This window comes from Amblyraja radiata, chromosome 7 (genome assembly GCF_010909765.2).
Source record: "Amblyraja radiata isolate CabotCenter1 chromosome 7, sAmbRad1.1.pri, whole genome shotgun sequence".
In the NCBI taxonomy this organism is placed as follows: domain Eukaryota; kingdom Metazoa; phylum Chordata; class Chondrichthyes; order Rajiformes; family Rajidae; genus Amblyraja; species Amblyraja radiata.
Window position 1 is genome coordinate 33,507,997 of NC_045962.1, and position 16,778 is coordinate 33,524,774.

General features: G+C 45.1%; 1 protein-coding gene across 3 annotated transcripts in view; it reads right to left on the reverse strand.

The window, feature by feature from the left end:
• Positions 1-5,762, reverse strand: part of acvr1 (activin A receptor type 1) — a 57,361-nt gene extending 51,599 nt beyond the window's left edge. For 2 of the 3 annotated variants that reach the window (XM_033024077.1, XM_033024075.1), the window contains exon 1: positions 5,217-5,762. The gene's annotated coding sequence lies outside the window, so the exon portion shown is untranslated. The other variant, XM_033024076.1, reaches the window with a different exon arrangement.
• Positions 5,763-16,778: the final 11,016 nt, after the last annotated feature.

The following is a 16,778-nucleotide window of genomic DNA, read 5'->3' on the forward strand; positions in this document are numbered from 1 at the left end:
GTGGTAGATGCAGGTATGACGGGGGCATTTAAGAGACTTTTTGATAGGCACATGGGTATGCAAGGAATGGAAGGGTGTGGATCATGTGCAGATAGAGGAGATTAGTTTAAATTGGTATCACTTGTAGTACGGACATTATGAGCCAAAGGGCCTGTGTTATATTAGAGAAATTGCAGGAAAATGTGAGGAAAATAATATTGAAGCAATGGCGCCAACAGATCAGCCAGCAGCAACTTGTTCGTGTCAAATGATGAATGAAAGATATCATGATGAATGAATGATGATACTTTTTATTGTCGCATGTACACGTCAGTGAACACAAATCAGGGCAAAATAAAAAACATTTGGTCTATTATACCTGCTCTGCTTTTTAATATTGAGGTTGATCTTTTACTTCAAGGTGACGACAATTCTCACTACCATCCCGTGTTCTGATATTTTGACCCCTGGTTCCAGTCATGCAGGTGAAATATCAACCCAGTTGAAGCCTGTACATTTTAAATTAGATCATTCTTTTTCTCCGCAAGAAAGTTCAGACATTAAAGGACACAAAGTGCTGAAGTAACACAGCAAGTCAGGCAGCATCGCTAGAGAACATGGATAAGTGACGTTTCAGATTGAGACCATTCTTCCCAAATGTCACCTATCCATGTACCCCAGAGATGCTGCCTGACCTGCTCAGTTACTCCACCACTGTGTGTACTTTTGTGTATTAAGCTGCAGCTGGTTTCTTATTTCTAACGTTCAGGCATAGTTTGCTAAATCTGTGCTCCTATGACAGGCCTATCCCAGAAATCAATCCAGTGACCTTCTGCTAACTCCAAACAACTTACATATTCCTCCTCGGAGAGGAATAGTCAATATTCCAGATGTGGACTCAGGAGGACCCTATTCAACTGGAACAAGACATCTCCATTCTCTGTGTAGAAAGGAACTGCAGATGCTGGTTTATACTGAAGATAGACACATAGTGTTAGACACAGTAACTCAGCAGGTCAGGCAGCATCTCTGGAAAAAAAGGATGGGGGAAATCAGGGTCTGAAGGAGGGTCCTGACTCAAAACATCACCCAACCTTTTTTCTCCAGTCATGCTGCCTGACCCACTGAGTTACTCCAGTACTTTGTGTCTACCTCCATTTTCTTACTTAAATCCTGTTGCAATATTCTGATTGCCTTAATTGCCTGTTATTCAGAGAACACAAGAGCATTACACGACAGGAACAGACCCTTTGGCCACATAGGCTGTGGAGGCCAAGTCCGTGATTATGTTTAAGGCAGAAATAGATAGATTTTTGATTAGTACAGGTATCAGAGGTTATGGGGAGAAGGCAGAAGAATGGGGTCAGGAGGGAGAGATAGATCAGCCATGATTGAATGACGTAGTGGACTTGATGGGCCAAATGGCCTAATTCTACTCCTATCACTTATGATCTTATGACAATGTCCATGCTGGACATGATGCCAGGTTAAGCTAAACTCTGCCTCCACATCATCCAAATCCCTCCATACCCATGTGTCTATTTAAATGCCTCAAACACCACTACTTTATGAGAACAGTGCTGAACTACTATCTACCTCATTGGTGACCCTCGGACTATCCTTGATCAGACTTTGCTAGCTTTACCTTGCACTAAACGTTATTGCTTTATCATGTATCTATACACTGCAAATGGCTCGATTGCAATCATGTATTGTCTTTCTGCTGATTGGAAAGCAGGCAACAAAAGCGTTTCACTGTACCGCGGTACACGTGACGATAAACTAAACTGTATCTGCCTCCACCTCCACCATCCCTGTCAGCACGTCCCAGGCACCCAGCATGCTGTACAAAATAAAAAACTTTCCCTGTACATCTATATATTTAACCCCTCTCATCTGAAAGCAATGACATCTAGTCCTTGATATTTTCACTCTGGGAAAAGGTTCTGACTGTCTACCCTAATCTATGTCTCTCAAAATGTTATACAATCTCTGATACTCGAGAGAGCAATCGATTTTCCCAATTAAATTCTGGTAAATTCTGAGCTAGATAGGGCTCTTAAGGATAGCGGAGTCAGGGGATATGGGGAGAAGGCAGGAACGGGGTAATGATTGTGGATGATCAGCCATGATCACATTGAAATGCGGTACTGGCTCGAAGGGCTGAATGGCCTACTCCTGCACCTATTGTCTATACCTCTTCTGCATCCAGACTTCCAGTAAGCCTTCCTGTATTGTGTGACCAGAACTGCACACGATATTAAAACGTGGCCTACCAAAGTCTTATAAGGTCGCAACACAACTTGCTGACTGTTCTACTCTATGCCCTGACCGATGAAGACAAGCAAACCACACATCTTCTTTACCACTCTATCTACTCATGTTGCCACTTTCTGGGAGCTATGGACTTGGACCACAAGATCCTGCTGTACATCAATGCTGTTGAAGGTCCTGCTATTAACCGCATGTACTTTCACCATACATTCGATCTCCGAAAGTGCAACACGTCACACTGTCTCAGATAAAACTCAATCTGCCATTTACCCGTCCACTTCTATATCCCACTATATCCTTTTACGCGACCTTTCTCTCCGTCCACAAATCCACCAATTTTGGTGTTGTCTGCAAACTTACTATCCATATAGAAATGACTTGGACATAGATGTAATCGCAAACAGAGGTCCCAGCAAACTCCACTGGTCACAGACCTCCAGCCAGAATAACACCCTTCCATCAATACCTTCCATGAGTAAGGCCGTTCTGAATCTGTCTTCTGAGTAAGCTAATTCTGAATCAGACTTCTATGAATAAGGCAGTTCTGGACCTGCATTTTACTTCACTGATATGTATAGTTCACTGATATATGTACAGAGGACATTGGTGTTAATTTTAAACTAATACCTAGACATTTAAAAAAAGTTTATTATTTTACTAAGCGGATGCCCACATAGAAACATAGAAAATAGGTGCAGGAGTAGGCCATTCGACACTTCGAGCCTGCACCGCCATTCAATATGATCATGGCTGATCATCCAACTCAGTATCCTGTACCTGCCTTCTCTCCATACCCTCTGATCCCTTTAGCCACAAGGGCCACATCTAACTCCCTCTTAAATATAGCCAATGAACTGGCCTCAACTACTTTCTGTGGCAGAGAATTCCACAGATTCACCACTCTCTGTGTGAAAAAAAAAATTCTCATCTCGGTCCTAAAAGACTTCCGGTGCCGGTCCAGGCACTCACCACTCTCAGCACTTCCCCCTTATCCTTAAACTGTGACCCCTTGTTCTGGACTTCCCAACATTGGGAAGAATCTTCTTGCATCTAGCCTGTCCAACCCCTTAAGAATTTTGTAAGTCTATAAGATCTCCCCTCAATCTTCTAAATTCTAGCGAGTACAAGCCGAGTCTATCCAGTCTTTCTTCATATGAAAGTCCTGCCATCCCAGGAATCAGTCTGGTGAACCTTCTCTGTACTCCCTCTATGGCAAGAATGTATTTCCTCAGATTAGGAGGAAATACTCTTGAACATTCCATCTGAATTGTTCTTGCCCATCTAACCTGAATACAGAGAACATAAAACAGTGTAGCAAAGGAACAGGACCTTTGGCCCACAATATCCATGCTGAAAATGTTGCCAAATTAAACTAATCTCATCGGCATGCATGTGATCCATATCCCTCCATTCTCTGCATATCCATGTTCCTGTCAAAAAGCCTCTTAAACACCACTATCGTATCTGCCTCTACCACCACCCATGGCAGCACGTTCCAGGCACTCACCACTCTCAGCACATTTCCTTTAAACCTTGCCCCTCTCGCCTTAAGGCTACGCCCTCTAGTCTTTAACATTTCCATGCTGGGGGAAATGTTCTGACTGTCTACCCCATCTATGCCACTCATCATTTTATATACATCCGCAAAGCTCATCTGCATCCTCCTCATAACCCCCCCCCCCCCCCCCCCCCCCCCAACCCACCCCTTTTTTTAAATAAAATCATCAGCTAGGTGACATTTCTGACCAAAGATTATAGAGGAGCTCCTCTGGTATCTTTGTTTCTGACATCAGTTTAATACTGGGACTTGTTAGACAGAACGGGTGGGGGGGTAGACAAGCTCTGAGCTGGAAATAAATACTGAACATAGAACTGAGTGTAGTCAATGTGGGGAAAATCAAGGGCTCCAATGGGCTTTCCTGAAACGTTTGGACAGGAAGCCGAGGACAAAGTCCTGTTTCAGGAATAACAGAATGAAATCCAGGAAACCAAGAGGATTCCGTTCAAAACTGCCAAACAGTAGAATTTGACCCAAACTTGCAATATAACACAAAGTGGTGGCGGAAATCGGTAGGTCCGGCGATATCTGTGGAGGGAATGGCCTGGTGACGTTTGGGGTTGGGACCCTTATTCACTCTTTCCTCAACGTGCAAGTAGAACTAATGTAAATGGACAAGTTGGTGGGTGTGGACAAGTTGGGCCGAAGGGCTTTTTTTCCTCACTGTATAATTCTAAAGTCCTGCAGAGAATACTGATAATGCACGAACAGAGTACGAATTGGCTTAACCCTTTGAGGACAGACGCTTTGTTTTAGTTGAGAGAAACAAACTACCACTATCGAGGTTTATGTTATTTGGTCAAATTGTACAGTAACGGCCTGTGATATTGTGCAATAGGAAAGATAGCATGTAAAACAAGCTATATTCCATGAAACTCATTGAACTCATTCAATAATTAGTGACGACCCATTGAACCCGATCAGACTGGACATTTACTTCAGACCCTGCAACAGAAAGGGCGGGCGAGTGCAATTCGACACACACACAACCAGGTTAGTTGAGACTTCAGGCCGCCATTTAAACCAGAAAGAGATACGGGAGGTGAGGTGAGTTGGGGTTTGCATTAACTGCATGGATCCCAGGAGTCTGAATACACTCCTTCATTCACCCCCGTTGTAGAGAAATTTAAAACTTAGCACTGTAATGTGTAACAGCTGTGGCCGCAGTTGTTCGGGGCTGCCAGAAATAAATTGGCATTCCAGCTTTTGCTACGGGATCAAAACTTGAAAAATAACTTGGCCGGGATTTGTTTACCCCCCCCCCCACCCCACCAACAACCCGGATACAAAGGGAAACATCGATTCCAAGGTTACCTGGAGATTAAGCGAACAAATGTGTCGTTGTTCGTGATTCCTCCCCGCAAGTCCGATCGTGGAATCAAGTTTATTAGAAGTTTTAACCTACCTCTTGCGAAGTCAAGTTCCCTCCTGGGAAACGAGGCGGATGTCAATGTAAACCTTCCTCCGAGCTCCGCCACTGCTCAAAGCAATGTTCACCCATTGAACCGGCCTTGGAAAGACCAACAAGACGCCCGCTTGCAGCAGTGCCGATTCCACTCTCGTCACCCAAATTCAGCCGGCATTGCTATTCCAGGGCTTCAAGTTTGGGAGGGTTTTTTTTCTTATCGCGATCACTGCATTGCTTCTGGACTAAATGAAACGTGAAGCTGACAAGCTGAGCCTACGATGTGGTTTTCACTGCGTTGCTTTTTTTTTTAAACTCTCTCCCACTCTCCCCTCCGCCTTGTTAAAGCGACAATCTCTCCATTTCTTTCTCTCTCCCTCCCACTGATCGTTCTCCCAGACTGTAATTAACAAGCCCTCATTACCACATCATTTCCTCTTTGTCCAAAACTCCCCCGAACAGACACCGAAGGCGAGGAAGATGGGGACTCGGGCCAATTAAATCTCAGACACCGTCTCTTCACACGACACATTCCAGCTCGGTTGCAAATTTCAGGAAAGCCAATCCAGTTGCAACTTTTCAACCACAAATATTTATTTCGATAAAGTTTATGACGAGATGTGTCCTTTTCAAGGCACCTGTAGATAGGAAGCCTACACCAATTGAGTACTTAAACACCACTGATCGCTTACATTTTAACCAAATTAAGAATCTAATATGCATGACATTTTGCAATAATATTTGATTTAATGTATAGATTCATCATCATGCAGTACGGAAGCGGGCCCTTCAGCCCAACCCGTTCATGCCGACCAAAATGCCCCATCTAAATTAATCCCATTTACCCGGGTTTGCCCCATATCCCTCTAAACCTTTCGGATCCAAGCGCCTTTTAAAGGACACACAGTGCTGGAGTACCCAGCGGGTCAGGCAGCATCTCTGGAGACAAGGAATAGGTGACGTTTTAGGTTGGAACCCTTCATGGATAGATGATGTTTCCACAGATGCGACCTAACCTGATGAGTTACTCGAGCACTTTGTCCTTTTTTGTAAACCATCGTCTGCAGTTCCGTTTCTAGAAGTACATTTTAAATGCTGTTATCGTACCCGCCTCAACTATCACGTTTAGAGATACAGCGCCAAAACAGACCCTTCAGCCCACCGAATCCATGCTGACCAGCAATCACCCCATACACTAGTCTTCGGATACACTAGTCTTCACCACTAACTTCCATCCGGCACTCAAATACACCTGGACCATTTCTGACATTTCCCTACCATTTCTGGACCTCACTATCTCCATCGCAGGTGATAGACTTCTGACCGACATCCACTATAAACCCACTGACTCCCATGGCTATCTGGACTACACTTTGTCCCACCCTGCTTCCTGTGAGGACTCCATTCCCTACTCCCAATTCCTCCGTCTACGCCGCATCTGCTCCCAGGATGAGGTGTTCCACACCAAGGCATCGGAGATGTCCTCATTCTTCAGGGTGTTCCCTTCTTCTACCATAGATGAGGCTCTCACCAGGGTTTCTTCAATATCCCGTGACACTGCTCTCTCTCCCCATCCCCCCACTCGGAACAAGAGTCCCCCTTGTCCTCACCTTCCAACCTACCAGCCGTCACGTACAACAAATAATTCTCCGTCATTTTCGCCACCTCCAACGTGACCCCACCACTTGCCACATCTTCCCATCTCCTCCCCTGTCTGGTTTCCGCAGAGACCACTCCCTCCGTAACTCCCTGGTTATTTCGGCCCTTCCCACCCAAACCACCCCCCTCCAGGCACTTTCCCTTGCAACCGCAAGAAATGCTACACTTGTCGCTTTACCTCCCCCCTTAACTCCATTCAAGGACCCTAGCAGTCTTTCCAGGTGCGACAGAGGTTCACTTGTAGCTTCGCCGAACACCTCTGCTCGATTCGCAATAACCAACTTGATCTCCCGGTGGCTCAGCACTTCAACTTCCCCATCTATTACGAATCCAACCTTTCTGTCCTGGGCCTCCTCCATGGTCAGAGTGAGGACCACCGTAAATTGGAGGAGCAGCACCTCATATTTCGCTTGGGAAGTTTGCACCCCAGCGATATGAATATTGACTTCTCTAATTTCAGGTAGTCCTTACTTTCTCCTCCCCTTCTCAGCTCTCCCTCTGGCTCCTCCTCTTCCTTTCTTCTTCCTGCCCCCCCACCCTCAGTCTGAAGAAGGGCTTCGGCCCGAACGTTGCCTATTTCCTTCGCTCCATAGATGCTGACTCACTCGCTGAGTTTCTCCGGCATTTTTGTCAACCCCATACACTAGCACTATTCTGCACACTAGGGCCAATTTATAATTTGACCAAAGCCAATCAACCTATAAACCTGTACATCTTTGGAGTGTGGGAGGAAACGGGACACCCGGAAAAAACCCAAGCATTCGCAGAGAACATACAAACCAAAGATCTTTGATACAAACTATGTACAGACAGCACCCGTAGTCACGATTTTACCCGGGTCTCTGGGGCTGTTAGGCAGCAACTCTACCACTGTGCCACCCCTCCTCTGCTGATCCTCTGGCAGCTCATTCCATATACCCACCACCCCCGAGTGAAAATGCTGTCCCTCCGGATTGTATTAAATCTTCCCCCCTCACCTTAAGCATAATTTCTTTAGTCAGAGGGCGGTGAATCTGTGGAATTCATTGCCACAGACGGCTTGGAGGCCAAGTCATTGGGTATTTTTAAGGCAGAGATTGACAGATTTCTTGATTAGTAAGGGTGTCAGGAGTTATGGGGAGAAGGCAGGTGAATAGGGTTTAGAGGGAAAGATAGATCAGCCATGGTTGAATAATGGAGTAAACCTGATGGGCTGAATGGCCTAATTATGCCGCTATACCTTATGAAGCATATGTCCTCTTGATTTTGATTCTCCTATCCTAGGTAAAATACCCCATGTATTTACCCCATCTACTCCCTTCATGTTTTTATACACCTCTGTAAGATCACCTCTCTGCCTCCTGTGCTCCAAGGAATAAAGTCCTAGCTTGCCCAACCTCACCTTACAAATATGTTTGTGGGATTTGTATCATATATTGGCAGACCACCCGGGTTATTGCTTGCCTTGCATTAAAGGTGTGCCGCCTGCTACTATAACAGTGCAAGACATTGATTTATGGTGTCCCATTAAGCCAAATTGTGTTTTTATTAAATGGCATTGTTGGATTTCTGCCAGTTGTACTGATCAATATTCTGCGGTTCTCTGCAAAATCTGTAAATCAGTGACTTTGAATATTGTTAAAACTCAGAATGCAAGGCATATGAAGAAAAAGAGCACAAACTGTCGTAACAAGAGGCACAGCAGCGCAACTGTTAGAGCCACTGCCTCACAGCACCAGAGACCCAGTTTCGATCCTGACCTCAGGTGGAGTGTGCACGTTCTCCCTGTGACTCTGTGGGTTTCCTCCAGGTGCTCCGGTTTCCCCCCACATCCCAATGATGTACACGTTTGTAGGTTAATTGGCCTCTGTAAAATTGCCCTTGGTGTGTAGGGAGTGCATGTGAAATAAGTTCTCCTCACTAGTAGTTAATCAAGTTCTAGAAAATACAAAAAATGATTTTGACATCAATACAATTGCCTTCTAAAAGATAAAAACATTCCTAGAACATTGATCTTGTGCCAAAAAATGATTTCATAAAACACTCAAGTTAACATAATGTTCTGTTTCCATGAAATGCCAGCTGCCAAAAGGGTGAACGTCTCAATGAAATGTTTTAGAAAGAAGTGGCCAAGCCATCTGCCAACAGACAATGACAGACACATCTCTGATTGTTCCCTGGATGAAGGTTCCTGGAAGATATAGATTCTGCTTTGCTCAATAAATGCAGATCTAAATCCTTAATATGTAGCAAAAAGGAGTAGTGCTCCAATTAATTACTTCCCCCTGTTCATTCTAGCTCCTTAAGTCCCACAAGTAAAGCTCAAAGTGTTTGATGATAGAACAAAGAAATGCAGATGCTGGTTTACCAAAATAGGAAACAAAGTGCCGGAGTAACTCAGCAAGTCAGGCAGTATCTCTGGAGAACATGGATAGGTGACATTTCAGGTTATTTACAAGATGACACAAAAGGGTCCCGACCTGAAACACCACCTATTCATGTTATTCAGGGATGCTGCATTACCCACCAAGTTACTCCAGCATTTTGTGTCCATCAGCGTTCAACGCTGTTCCTCTGAAGCTTTAGATGAATCTTGCTTAAATTTAGAGACACAAGGAACTGCAGATGCTCGAATCTTGTGTAAAACACAAAGTGCTGGAGTGACGAAGCGGGTCAGGCAGCCGTGAAAGGAATGGATAAGCAATGTTACATAGAAAATAGCAGGAGGAGGCCTAAGATTTTTGCCTCCACCACAGTGAGGAGGTGCTTGGAGGATACACTGTGGTGGTGTTAATTTGTGTTTATTGTTGTTTATTATTGTATGATTGTATGTATGACTGCAGGCACGAAATTTCGTTCAGACCGTAAGGTCTGAATGACAATAAAGGTATTCAATTCAATTCAATTCAATTTGGCCCGTTGAGCCAGCACCGCCATTCATTGTGATCATGGCTGATCATCCACAATCAGTAACCCGTGCCTGCCTTCTCTCCATACCCCTTGATTCCGCTCGCCCCAAGAGCTATATTTAACTCTCTTTTAAATTCATCCAGTGAATTGGCCTCCATTGCCTTCTGTGGCAGAGAATTCCATAAATTCCCCAAAAAGTTTTTTCTCATCTCAGTTTTAAATGGCCTCCCCTTTATTCTTAGACTGTGGAATCCTTCCTCAGACTAACGAAGGATCACGACCGGAAACATTATCTGTCCATTTCCTCCAAAGTACTGCCTGACCCTCTGAGTTCCTCCCGCACTTTGTCTTTTGCTCGCATTCCAGCTTCTGCAATCCCTTGTATCTCCACACTGCTGGGCATCTCCTGCAGTTTCCTGGGAGAGAACATTCTGATGCAAGATTATTGCCTGAAATGTTAATGCTGTTTCTCTTTATTGCTGCTGCCTGATCTCATAGAGTCAGAGTGTGAAAACAGGCCCTGTTGAAGTGTTTTTAAATGTCCCCACCTTCGAAAGCATTTACATGAGGCGCTGCCTCAAGACAGCAGCATGTATCATCAAGGATCCCTACTAAACAATCACAATCACAATAATACTTTATTAGCCAAGTATGTTTTGCAACATACGAGGAATCTCATTTGCCAAGTCAGTCATACAAATAAAAAGCAACTGAACACACAAAATACATTTTAACATAAACATCCACCACAGTGTCTCCACATTCCTCACTGTGATGAAAAAAGTTCAAATCTCTTTCCTTAGCTCTCCCGGTCAGGGCCTCGAGCCCTCTATTGATGGTGTTAATATTGGCTAAATTAAAGACACCATAAAATGGAGGATTCCTGCACTTGTCAGAATTGCTTAACCCTTGTCAGTTGAACCTTACAGGCTTTGATTGGCGCCAGCCGGTCTAGGCTCAGACTGGTATGTAGGATAGTGAGCAAAGATCTTATAGCAGAGCAAGATAGACCACTCCTCCGAAATCCAATGGACTGACGTGTAGTACGTGACGGAATGTCACGGCCGCCATTTCTTAATGCGACACGCGACTTCCGGTATGCCACCCGCTGAAATCCAAAGCAAAGATTATAGAGCTCCTCTATAATCTTTGATCCAAAGCAAAGATCCTCGAGTATCTTGCAGCGGGAACAGCCCCCTCCTTTGCGTAGTTTCCCTTGCATTGTATTGTGCAGTTTCCCTTGTATTGCTTTAACACACACTGCACTTAATTAAATTTAACGTATATATATTTAATATATTTATATGAGTGTGTGTCTGTGTGTGAGAGGCAAGTTAGAGATAATAAAGTTTATTCTCATGTATCAGAAGCAACTGATTTAAATCATCACTATTAATTTATTTGTCTTGTAAGATGATGTACATAAACCATAAAGGCAATTATATATATAATTATATAGTAATAATAAATATATGCATATATATATTTATACACACATATATACACATACATATATACACACATACATATAAACACATACATACATACACATACATATGCACACATACAAATGCATACATATTGTTACATTTATATGCATACATATATACACATACATATATAAACATATATATATATACATACATATATACACACATATACATGCATATATACACTTACATGCATATATACACATACATATATATTTATATATATGATCATTTTCCAACGATCAGTTTCTGTGGATTGGAGGATAGCTAATGCTATCCCACTTTTCAAGAAAGGAGCGTGAGAGAAAACGGGGAATTACAGACCAGTTAGCCCGACTTTGGTGGTGTGAAAGATGCTGGAGTCAATTATTAAAGATGCAATAATGGGGCATTTGGATAGCAGTAAAAGGATCAGTCCAAGTCAACATGGATTTATGAAAGGGAAATCATGTTTGACTAATCTTCTGGATTTTTTTGCCACAGGGCTTGGTGTTGGGGCCGCAAATGTTTACCATATATATTAATGATTTGGAAAAGGGAATTAGGAGCAAAACTAATGCATACATACCTACATATGTACCCATGCGCTGCTGTGACCCGACCCCCGGATATTCGGAGGCTCCAACCGCAGGTCTGGCAGACAGTAATATTGGAGCCCGCGGGTCCCTGCTGGGAGACCGCTTTTCGGGGCTTCCGCAACGGCGACTTCTCCCGCCCGAGTAGTGGGGTCGAGGATGACCTGGAGCGGGGCCTTACATCATCGCCCGGCGTGGCTTCAACGGCTGCGGCACTTTGCTAGCGCCCGCCGGGGGCTCCAACAACAAGACCCGGAGCGTGGCCTTGCATCGCCCGGCGTGGCGTTAATGGCCGCGGGACAATTGCCATCGCCCGCCGGGGGCTTTGACTGACATCGGGAGGGGAATGGGGAGTGCAGTGGAGAGATTATTTTTTTTGCCTTCCATCACAGCGAGGAGATGCGCTGTGATGGATGTCTGTGTAAATTGTGTTGTGTCTTGGGTCTTTTTTTTCATGTGTGTATGACTGCAGAAACAACATTTCATTTGAGCCTCTATGAGGTTCAAGTGACAAATAAATTGTATTGTGTATATTTAAATTCATCTGGTAAGTTGGTCAAATAACATGGGCACCTTCTTGCTTTTTTTGAGACATGGATTTTTTAAATGTGAATGTCTCATAGCAACACATTTGTGGGTCAGCAGTATTTTGTACCAACCCCCACAATTTCAAATAATTCTAAATTGAACTTCTTAAACAAGGAAAACAATTTTTATTTACATCATTTTGTGCACGACATATACAGGGTTGCAGTATTTAGAATATCAGATAATCAATAAAAGTTATGTCAAATTCTACACATTTCAAACAAAGGACAACATTTCCAATTTATACACAATCACAAGACTAAGTGGGACCCGTTGGGTCCCAGCCTCACACGGGAGGGCTGGTCACCCAATGCAATATTCCACCTCTCTACCAATTCCTATATTGCTGGCCAGTTGGGGGGGGAGGGGCTTTCTGTTGCGCCAGTGTGGGTGTTGTGGGCCGAAGGGACTGGTTTCCCGAGGGCTAGTATGGACATTGTGGGCCGAATGGATTCTTGGGCTGGCAGCTCAATCACTAAGTCCAGGCAACTCAGTCACTGAAGCCTGGCAGTACAGTCACTCAGACCTGGCAGGCTGGAAGCTGAGAAACTGCCAGAAATTCTGCCCAAAACAGGTGACAGACTCTGTGAGAGAGAAGGAACACAAAAAAGCTGGAGAAACTCAGCGGATGCAGCAGCACCTATGGAGCAAAGGAAATAGGCAACGTTTCGGGCCGAAACCCTTCTTCAGACTGATCGGGGGTAGGGGCAGGGACAAGAAAGGAAAAAGGAGGAGGAGCCCGAATGCTGGGGGATGGGAGGAGACAGCAGGGGGACTGAGGAAGGGGAGGAGACAGCAAGGACTAACAAAATTGGGTGAATTCGATGTTCATGCCCCCAGGATGCAGACTCCCCAAGCGGAATATGAGGTGCTGTTCCTCCAATTTCCGGTGCTGCTCGCTGTGGCCAATGAGGAGACCCAGGACAGAGAGGTCGGAGACGGAGTGGGAGGGGGAGTTGGAGTGCTGAGCCACCGGGAGGTCAGCTTAGTTATTGCGGACCGAGCGGAGGTGTTCGGCGAAACGATCGCCCAACCTCCGCTTGGTCTCACCGATATAGATCTGCTGACATCTAGAGCAGCGGATGCAATAGATGAGGTTGGAGGAGATGCAGGTAAACCTCTGTCGCACCTGGAACGACAGCTTGGGTCCTTGAATGGAGTCGAGGGGGGAGGTAAAGGGACAAGTGTTGCATCTCTTGCGGTTGCAAGGGAAAGTGCCTGGGGAGGGGGTGGTACGAGAGGGAAGGGAAGAATTGACAAGGGAGTTATGGAGGGAGCGGTCTTTGCGGAAGGCAGATATGGGGGGAGATGGGAAGATGTGGCGAGTGGTGGGGTCACGTTGGAGGTGGCAAAACTGACGGAGGATTATTTTTTGTATGTGACGGCTGGTGGGGTGAAAGGTGAGGACTAGGGAGTCTGTGAGAGAGAAGGTTGAGAGGGTGGACTGAATGGATTATTGGGCTGGCAGTTCACTTACTCACGGTTCGTGGGTTGGCAGTTCAGTCACTGACAGCTGGAGGGCTGGCAGTGCAGTCACTGACGGCTGGAACCAATATTGCGCCAACACACTCAATTTTAAATATTTCATAATAGAGATCCATTAACATGGTTAACATTTTATTTCCGACATGCATGATAAGATTTACACAATTCACATTATTCTGTGCGCGAGTTATACAGGATTGAAGTGCTCAGCATATCAGCTAACCAGTGAAAGTGATGTACAATTTAACGTATGTAACACAATGATAGCCCCACTCCTGCTTCACCAAAGAGCAAAATGTCCAACGTAGATACAATAATAAATAAATCGCCATTTGCATTAGTTTTGTGCAGTTAACAAATCACAATTTCACACAATGTACATAAGAGGGCAGTTATTTGACAAATACTCCGCAGTTCGGTGTAGATCATGTCCACTGTCGACATCTGAAATTACAGAAAATATCTGCAGTCAATATGCTCTTATTCTGCATTAAATAACAGAGATGTAGAATGAAAATTCTCTTGAGAAGATTTTTACAAGGATGTTGTCATGAGGACTCAACTATCTGAGCTCAATGATCTAACTACAGTGAGAGATGGAACAGGCCAAATAAAGTTTTCAATGTGCCACAGAAGTAATAATTTTTTTTTTTTTTTTTTTTTTCAATTCAATTCAATTTATTGTCATTTGGACCCCTTGAGGTCCAAACGAAATGCCGTTTCTGCAGCCATACATTACAAACAAATAGACCCAAGACACAACATATTTTACATAAACATCCATCACATTGCTGTGATGGAAGGCCAAAAAAACTTTTCTCTCCACTGCACTCTCCCCCCCGATGTCAGAGTCAAAGTCAAAGCCCCCGGCGGGCGATGGCGAATTGTCCCGTGGCCATTTAAGCCACGTCGGGTGATGCAAGGTCGCGCACCGGGTCTTGGTGTTAGAGCCCCCGGCGTGCGCTCGCAAACTCCCGCGGCCATTCCAAGCCGCGCGGGGCGGTGATGTAGGCCCCGCTCCAGGAGCTCTTCAACCCCGCAACTCGGGCGGGAGAAGTCGCCGTTGCGGGAGCCCTGAAAAGCGGTCTCCCTCCAGGGACCCGCGGGCTCCCGGTGCCGCCCACCAAACCCGCAGTTGCAGCCTCCGAATCTCCGGGGGTCGGGTCGCAGCAGCGTCCACCACAGCTCCACCCGCTCTGGACTCGGCCAGCTCCGCGACGGTGAGGTGAGTAGTCGGCACCAGAGCCCCCGGTCTTCCTGTTGGAGGCCGCTCCTCGTTGCAGCCCCAACGACAACGGAGACCCGACAAAGAAAAGGTCGGGTCTCCCGTGCAGGGAGAGATTTAAAAGTTACCCCCAACCCCCCCACACCACCCCCACCCCCCCACACACATACCCCAACAAAAATAACAAAAACTACATTAAAACATAGACATAAAATAATAAAAACGCAGACGGACTGCAGAGGCCGCTGCAGACGAGAGTCGCGCCGCCTACCGGTTAACATTTTCTTACCTTTCCTCCTTAATGGGGAACCTGAAGAAAGACAAGTCATGTTGCCTACATTGCCGATTGTCGATTGTTTTTCGCAGGAGTGGTCCATCTTGAGCACATGGTATTGGGGGTAGGGTGTTGACATGGATAGAAAATTGGTTGGTAGACAGGAAGCAAAGAGTAGGAGTGAACGGGTCCTTTTCAGAATGGCAGGCAGTGTCGAGTGGAGTGCCGTAAGGTTTGGTATTGGGGCCACAACTGTTTACCATATATATTAATGATTTGGAAGAGTGAATTAGGAGCAACACTAGCGTAGATACAATAACAACCATATTGTTTGTTTTGTTTTTGTTTTTGTGTGGGACTAAAGATGGAAATTAGCCACTGGCTACAATCTTGCATATTACATGCAAATGTTTTATTAATATGCACTGTCCCTAATAAAATCAAAATCAAATCAAAGTTTGCGAATGACACAAAGCTGGGTGGCAGTGTGAACTGTGAAGAGGATGTTAGGAGGTTGCAGGGTGACCTGGACAGGTTGAGTGAGTGGGCAGATGCATGGCAGATGCAGTATACTATAGATAAATGTGAGGTTATCCACTTTGAAGGCAAAAACAAGGGGGCAGATTATTATCTCAATAGAGTTAGGTTAGGTAAGGGGGATGTGCAGCGAGACCTGGGCGTCCTTGTACACCGGCCACTGAAAGTTGGCTTAAGAGGTACAGCAGGCAGTAAAGAAAGCTATGGAATGTTGACCTTCATAAGAGGATTTCAGTATAGAGTGAAGAGGTTCTTCTGCAGCGTAGGTTCACGAGATTGATCCCTGGGATGTTGGGACTGTATATGAGTAAAGATTGAAAAGACTAGGCTTGTATTCACTGGAGTTTAGAAGGATGAGGGGGATTCTTATAGAAACATATTAAATTATTAAAGGACTGGACAAGCTAGATGCAGGAAAAATGTTCCCAATGTTGGGCGAGTCCAGAACCAGGGGCCACAGTCTTAGAATAAAGGGGAGGTGATTTAAGACTAAGGTGAGAAGAAACTTTTTCACCCAGAGAAATTTGTGAATTTATGGAATTCCCTGCCACAGAGGGCAGTGGAGGCCTAGTCACTGGATGGATTTAAGAGAGAGTTAGATAGAGCTCTAGCGGCTAGTGAAGTCAAGGGATATGAGGAGAAGGCAGGCACGGGTTATTGATAGGGGACGATCACCCACGATCACAATGAATGGCGGTGCTAGCTCGAAGGGCCAAATTGGCTCCTCCTGCATCTATTTTCTATGTTTCTATGTTTGTTCCGCTATAGGATCTGTGGATACGAGTGCAGAGGCCGAAGCGAAGATCCTATCTTTGGGCAGAAGCAAGATACTCCCACAGA